Here is a 7,673-nt window from a genome sequence, read left to right on the forward strand (position 1 = left end):
AAAAAAAAAAAGTCCAGTTGTTTTTACAGAAAAAAACTGGCAGCTGTGGTTACCAGAATAATTCTGTAAAAAATACAGTACAGATGTAAACAACTTTACAGAACAACTTGTAAATTTTACATCCTAAAATTGTATTTTAATTAACAAAAAAGACATTTTAAAGTTGTAGATTATACAGTCCTGTACTGCTCATTTAACAGGACAATGCTGCTTTTATACTGATTATTTATGCAAAATTTACATGCAGATTTAGCTTATTTTACATTGAATACTAGTAAAATTAACATCCAGTTATCGTTTATTTTACATTGAATACTAGTAAATTAACATCCAGTTATCGTTTATTTTACATTGAATACTGGTAAAATTAACATCCAGTTATCGTTTATTTTACATTGAATACTAGTAAATTAACATCCAGTTATCGTTTATTGTACATTGAATACCAGTAAAATTTACAAGTTGTTCTGTAAAGTTGTTTACATCTGTACTGTATTTTTTACAGAATTATTCTGGTAACCACAGCTGCCAGTTTTTTTTCTGTAAAAACAACAGATTTTTTTTTTACAGTGTATGTTGTTTTCCAATAACTGTAATTTTACTAACTTTTAGTAATTAACAAACTCAAATATTGTGTTTCACCCTTCCTTTGAGTCACAGGCAAATGGTGTATCAAATATTGTCTCAGCGAGCGTATCAAGATTTAAATTCAACAGCTGAGACACTGAAGAAGACACACTGTCTAACCTTATTTCTCCAAATACACCCATAATGGACAGAATTGTTTTAGGATCCACACCTGTGTGTTTGATCCATCCTACTGATTTTTCCCTGTAGATGTTGTGTAGGAAACTCTGCTGAAGTGTATAAAGAAAATGCTGTATAACTACATCTATCAAGGAAGAAAGTATAAAAAACACCAAAGTTACATTTTAAAACAGCTCTAAAATCAGTGTTGTGCCTTTGTTTAGTAAATTTTTAAGTCAAATTCTGCCGGCCACGAACAATCACCAGCAACTAATGTTGGAAAAGTTTATTCACCAGAATTTGCACATTACCAAATGAACAAGTAGAAGATTCCTCTGTTCATAAATTACTGTGTGACAAGGGCATCTGCATTTTGTGGGACCATGAAAATGTGATTACATATAATGAATACTTTGGGGACCGTCCTGTGATGATCCCGTAATATTTTCTGTATCTACTAGTTTCTGCCGTTCTGCAATATCAGTATCTATAATAAAACGATACACGCCATTAACATTTATCACAAATTCCCCAATCTTAGCTGCTTCATTTGAGGATAACTTCAAAACTGACTCATGACTAAATACAGGGTTAACAAAATCTGTCAAATCAGCCACAATATCCGTTTGCCCACACTATTAAGGTACAGTTTAACCTTAACTTCTAACTCTGTTTAGTTCTGCTTACTGTGTTTTTCCCAGGCCTGCAAATGAGCAAAAGCTGATAGGGTTTACTACTCTCTATTAATCAGCTAGATTGAAGTCTGACGGATTATATCTATTTATTTATTTATTTATTATAACTAGGGCTATCAAACAATGAAAACCTTTTAATCACATTTTAATCGCAAATTATATTTTATGTCTGAAAGTATACATTCATTAGGCATTTTAAAATGCTATTTTGCAATAGATAACGCTAGTTAGAATTACACTCTAACAGAAGGCATGTTCCCTTTTTTGTTTTTTGCCAACTTATAATGCCTCAAACAGATGTTTAATGTTCTCCCAAATTTTCAACAACTTTTCCAAACTTCTAACCTCTTTCTAACTTTTAGGCTACAGTTTAAAATAAAAATGTTCTCCAAAACTCACCAAGATGCAGCTGGCCGTGCTCTCTCTCCAATGCAACTCACCCATTCAGCTTGCAGCCAATACCGCAAATGCTTTACTGCATTGAAAGTTGTCCTGCACTTCAACAAACATCATTAATGCATCAACCTCTTTTTTTCAATGATTTCCAAATTCCCCTTTAGTTTTTTTACCCATATTTTTACCCATCACTTTCTACTTAACAAAATTAAATCTGCCCCCCAGTCACTGCTCTTATCTTGAGGCCCACGCACGTGGAGAAATTCACACCATCCTGGAGACACGCACATACACAGAAATACCACACGCCGACACTCACACTATGCAGAGCCGCAGGCCCCACCAGTTTCTCTTGTAGCACACTCAAACCATGGATCCCATATATTACCGAGACAAAAATTGTTAGACAAGACATAAACATACTTTTAAGACAGACAGCTGGGGCAGACACAGAAGGACTACCCTTAGACCTTTCCATGATTTCGACGGAACCTTCCTTTTTCTTTAAAATCACCTCGGTCTGACCGTCGTGCTCAGAACCCAGTTCTGTCACTAGAGAACAATCCAATTGTCCTTCTGGGGCCCCTTTTTAATCTCTTATCTTCTATATTTATCTTCTCTATTTATTCTCTCTATTTTATTCTCTTACAGCTCACCAATTTAGGGTCTTGCTGTTCCTAACCTCAACTTAAAAATCCCTATCGCTAAACTACTTTTGAGAGCCTCCTTTCTCAGGGAAAGTTTTACATTCCGGCTCCTAAAAATTACCAGACTCGTCAGTCATGGAGGGGAAGCGACCAACTTCCTGAGAATATTTTTTTTATCTTTGTGTTTTAACGTTTTTATTGTCTTTTTATTTTATTTTTCGACAGCCTCACCATTTACAGCTTTTTGGCTTTTATCTATTTTATCGCTTCTACCTTATTTTACGTTTTTTTGACGTGGACATACACATAAATCCCATTCAATCATTTCTCGGTTTCAACATAAATTCCATTCAAACCTAGTTGTACTGTTCAGCCTCTGATATTTTGAGAAGAGAGTATCTTAGACCACAGCACCACGTAATTTAGCCTATACATCTAACATTCTGCCAATGGAGAAAAATCTCCTTACATTTTTCCGGTCGACCGGTGATGCTGCAGAATTAGTCCTCTTTTCGTGTCCAATTTTCAAACAGACTCTTACTCACAGCCAAAATCCAGGTCACGGCACCATGATAAAGATCGGGTTTACCGGCCTGCTGTTACATGTCTATTGAAAACTCATCTTTCCCCAGTTCCGGATTTGGCCGCAAGTGAGAAGACATTAATCAAGAGGTAGAACAGTTTAAATGCATATTTAATTAATAGAAATTAAATATGGAGACAGAGTATACATTTACCAATCAAGATGATTTCTGAAGTAAGTTTTGCCAAGACATCCTTTTAATACAGTGTCTGCCCTCCTCCTCTAAGTTAGGGAGGTAGGGGTAATCTGTAAACTATCTGTTTCTCAAACAAAGGGGCTGCTTTTCCCAGTACGGGTCAGGCCGCGATGACCTAACAGCCATAAAACTAAAGTTGCATGTTATCTTACCCGGCAACAGAGAGGGGAGGGCAATAAACCGCCCTGTTATTTTACCCAGCAACAGAGAGGGGAGACACCCCTACTAAGATATATATTTTAATTCTCAACAATAGATAGATAGATAGATAGATTAACTATTTACACAATTTACACAACCATTGGCTTGCTAGCACTGCCAGACGCAAGTGCCCTACCCAGACGCTACCCTGGGCTTACCAACCCTGCAATGAAGTGTAAGGATGGAAGCCACTCAAACTTGCCTACCATATGCAAAATTGTTTGAGTTGTAACCAAAAAAAAATTCTGGCCCCTCGGGCTTGAGGGAATAGGGGAAAAAAACTAAAAGAGCATGTGAGTCGAGGTCTAGTTAAACCTAGCTAAAAAGTAAACAACCAAAACTGTAATACAACCTGCTATTCTTTTTTTTATTCTTTTTTTTTATTGTAACGGTCTCTTGCTTCATCCCTCAGACTTGACTTCAGTCAACAAACAAGAAAAGGTGATGATTCCCTGGAAGACGAATACGATGAATGCCTGGAAGACCCTCTTAAAGGTGAAAATGTCTAGGTTGAGTTCAGTTGGAGCACATAACACATTTGTGGTAATCAGTGCAGGCGATGGCTGCACGATCTTCTGCCATGCACTTCACGTGAAACCACCGCCTACAAATTACACAAAATGTACTCATCTCTATATTCTGGATCACCCTTGCATTTTGCTGAGTAGCACAAGGTCCAGTTCTTGCACCTTTCTCCTATGACATAGAAGGTTTTTTTTGGGAGAGGCCTGAACGTCTGATTTTCCCTGGCATGTACTCTTCAACGAGAGAGTGGATCCGTAGTCTGGCTTTGTGGCTGTCCACTGACCCTAATTGATCGTTCCTGATGATTGCACAGGCATAGAGAACAGTAAAAACAACACAGTCATATCCATTACTTTGTTGTGGGACATTTATGACGTCTGTAACAGTCCAATCAGATACCTTAAAATCTTTTCCAGCAGCCGTGAAAATACAGGCCACAACTTTGAGAAGTGTTGAACAGGCAGTGTTTGCAGTTTTAGAGCTGTGGATGGAATTGTAGATGGAAATGTCCCCATCCCTAAAATCGGCTGATGCTAGAACTCAGTGTAAGCCTGAACCTTGAACATCGGTGTTGAAGGGCATCAATATCGTGTCAAAATTCAGAGCCCTTTGTGCTGCGCAGAACTGCAAAATTGGGCCAAAATTCGAAACTGCAGCCATCTGATAAATGTACGTCAGCACACATAATACCATTTTTTCCATTTCCAGAGTCCATTTTTGCTGCCTGACCAATGTAGCCTGCGATGGCCTGCTCAATTGTCTCCCCTTCAAGCCAGATCTTGGGAGCAAGACACTGACGACCAGTTAGGCTCAGGTGTTTGTACATGTAGCCAGGGAGCGAAGGTATTGTTCTCAGTATCACTATCATGCTCAGGTTCTTGCACTTGGGAAAGGACTGAATCTGGATCCGGATTGACTGTATAATTGTAGTCCTTCGTTCTAGGTTTTTTCCTGCCAGATTTGCTTTCATTTCCTCTACCCCTTTTCCGCATCAAAGAAAGGCTGTAGGTACGTTTTGTGGGTAAATGCAGCCCAGTAGCCATTTCCACAGCAAGGATGTGGAAACATTTCCCTGAACTTGGACAGGAGCATGTTGTGCCGCTGGAGGTGTTTTGAACCACATGGACAGACTCATTTGTTGGACTTTTAACTATGAACACCCCTGAAGATGCATTCAGACTCACCAGGCCCATCTCAACCACAGTTCTAGCTAAGGAAGTCTGTGACATCAATGGTTTTGATGCAGGTTTTGATGCAGTTGTTTCAACACTACATTGCTCACCTTTAACACCAGACTTGACTCGTTCCACTATTTTCTCTAAAGGAATGAATGAGGGCATTTTGACATTTCTCAGAGCAACAGGGACCCCCCGCTTTAGAGTGTAGTTCCCCAACCCACATCTGGCTCTTTGAAATTTATAGAGGAAGTATGACTGCATGTAGTACAATGTCAAAATCATTGCATCAACAGGAAGTTCCTTCCACTCATTTTGAGACTTGATCATTTTGTTTATGCTCTCACTAATGTTGTTTGTTGGGGTTTTGGATTTGAATGCTTCAAACTGTTTCGTATAAAAGGAAGCCATGTTGCTTAATAGATCTTCCTTCAAATGCTGGTTGAAGTATTTGACAAATTCCTTGGACCACACCTTCGCCAGTCTGCAACATTGTGCCTCAAATTCGTCTTTGTCAGCTGAATCAATTATTTGTTCAATTTGGTCTTTGAGTACCTTTACATCATCTCGTCTTCCCCCGTGCTTTTTTACCCAGTACTCAATATCATGCAACACATGATTCCTGCAAAAGACAAGGCTAATGTTAGGAAACCTCCTCTTCAAGGCCCCAACAATTCCCTTCTCTCTGTCAACAGTGATGGGCATTCTTTTGAATTTTTTCACTCCCATCCCAAGTTTGCCCAGAATGTCCTATAAGAACATTTCATGATGCTGCATGAATTTGCGTTCATGCAGCATGAACCCAACAGGAAACACAGGATCATTAACAAGCGATGTGTTCCTTATCGCAAGCACAGAAACATAGAACTCACCCATCTGAAATGTGGTGTCATAACTCAGCATTTGAGGGTAGTTAAATTTCATTGCTTCGTCCAAATTGGTGCGTGCTAAATCAATAATTTCTGGCATCCCTGCAAACACCAAAAGGTCAGGAAAACTTGAAATGTGCCAGACAAAACCTGGAAGCTGATATGCCAGCTCATGGAGACTAAACATTTCATCATGTGAGATTCTGTCTTTACTTGTGCTAGCGTACACAGTGTTTTGGACCTGTTTGAGGTTATGTGGGCTATTAACAGGCATGTGCTCCACATTACCACTGGAGGCTTCAGACAAGGTGGATCGGTAGATGTTCGATGGAGCCTGCCCTAGTCATTTTGCAGGATTTCTGTAAACACCTCTTTTTTAGAGGGAATGAACACCCGATCTGACTTTGCATTACCATGCTTCATTGGCACATAGATGGACACATATCCCAAATAATGGATCAGATACAAATTTCCCAAATTAACATCTTCACCTTGCTGCAGCAGACAGTAAACATTTTTTCTGAATTGAGACAAACCTTTGCTAAACTGCGCTGTCCTGATGTGATAGTACCGCTTCAGCACTCTACCACCATATTTTTTTATGTTATGGTAGTTTGATCCCTTCTGTTTCCAAGACATTTGGTCAAAACGAAAGTCCATATCTGATCTACCTCCCTTCAAATTCCGATACAGGTACACATCACCCCCCTTGGGATCCAGGGGCGGTTCGTGCAAAATACTGTCATTGTGCTTCTCATAATCGCACAGAATAGTCTCTATTTCACCCAAAGTATATTCTGACTCTTTTTGCATGAAAGCCATGACCGTACTAAAGATTTTAATGAAAAACTGTAATACTGAAATACTGTACTGAATTGTAATATGTTAAACAAAATAAAAACAAGAATTTGTTTGCAAATTGGACAATGACTTTAATAACGTTCTATACTGTATGTGTTATACAGGGGTTTGATTGTGGAATATAATTTTTGAAAACAGAATATAATAAAAACTAAAATAAAAAGTTCCTTTTTCAATATAGACTGTATTAGATACAATAGCCTATAGGCTTAACTGTAATTATATGGGCCTAACACTATACTAGTCTATTCTATAATAAGTTGCTATAAAAGATGGATTAAATAGCCTTTAAAAAGGCTGTTGGATTTTAAGTAAGAACTAAGCACAATGCAATGCTGTAGGAAGACCACTGAATAAACTGAAGCTCCAAGCGGCTGTGAATTGTGAAGGTCTGTGCTGCTGACAGTGTTACAATGTTCCCAGAGTCCGTTATTCAAGTTTCAAATGACAACAAACATTTTCATAAGACCTTCAGTGTGCTTTGGGACTGACTGGAGGAGTGACTTAACCAACAGCATTCGAGATGGGCGGAGCCAGCACTTTCCACGACTCCAAGTGGAGCTACACTCGGCATACTTCCTCTTAATTCTCAACTCGTTTTTCCACTATTTAAGAAACATTTTAAGATGAGCGAAACACACACATTAGAGATGGACAAATCAGATTAGTTCGATATTTTTTATAGTTTTACGTGGACATGATAAGCAATATATGAGAGACATTTGGTGATCACTGAGCGTTGTTTAGGTAGGCTACATTGAACCACGTTAAGCTTTTT

This window comes from Fundulus heteroclitus, unplaced genomic scaffold (genome assembly GCF_011125445.2).
Source record: "Fundulus heteroclitus isolate FHET01 unplaced genomic scaffold, MU-UCD_Fhet_4.1 scaffold_162, whole genome shotgun sequence".
Lineage (NCBI taxonomy): Eukaryota > Metazoa > Chordata > Actinopteri > Cyprinodontiformes > Fundulidae > Fundulus > Fundulus heteroclitus.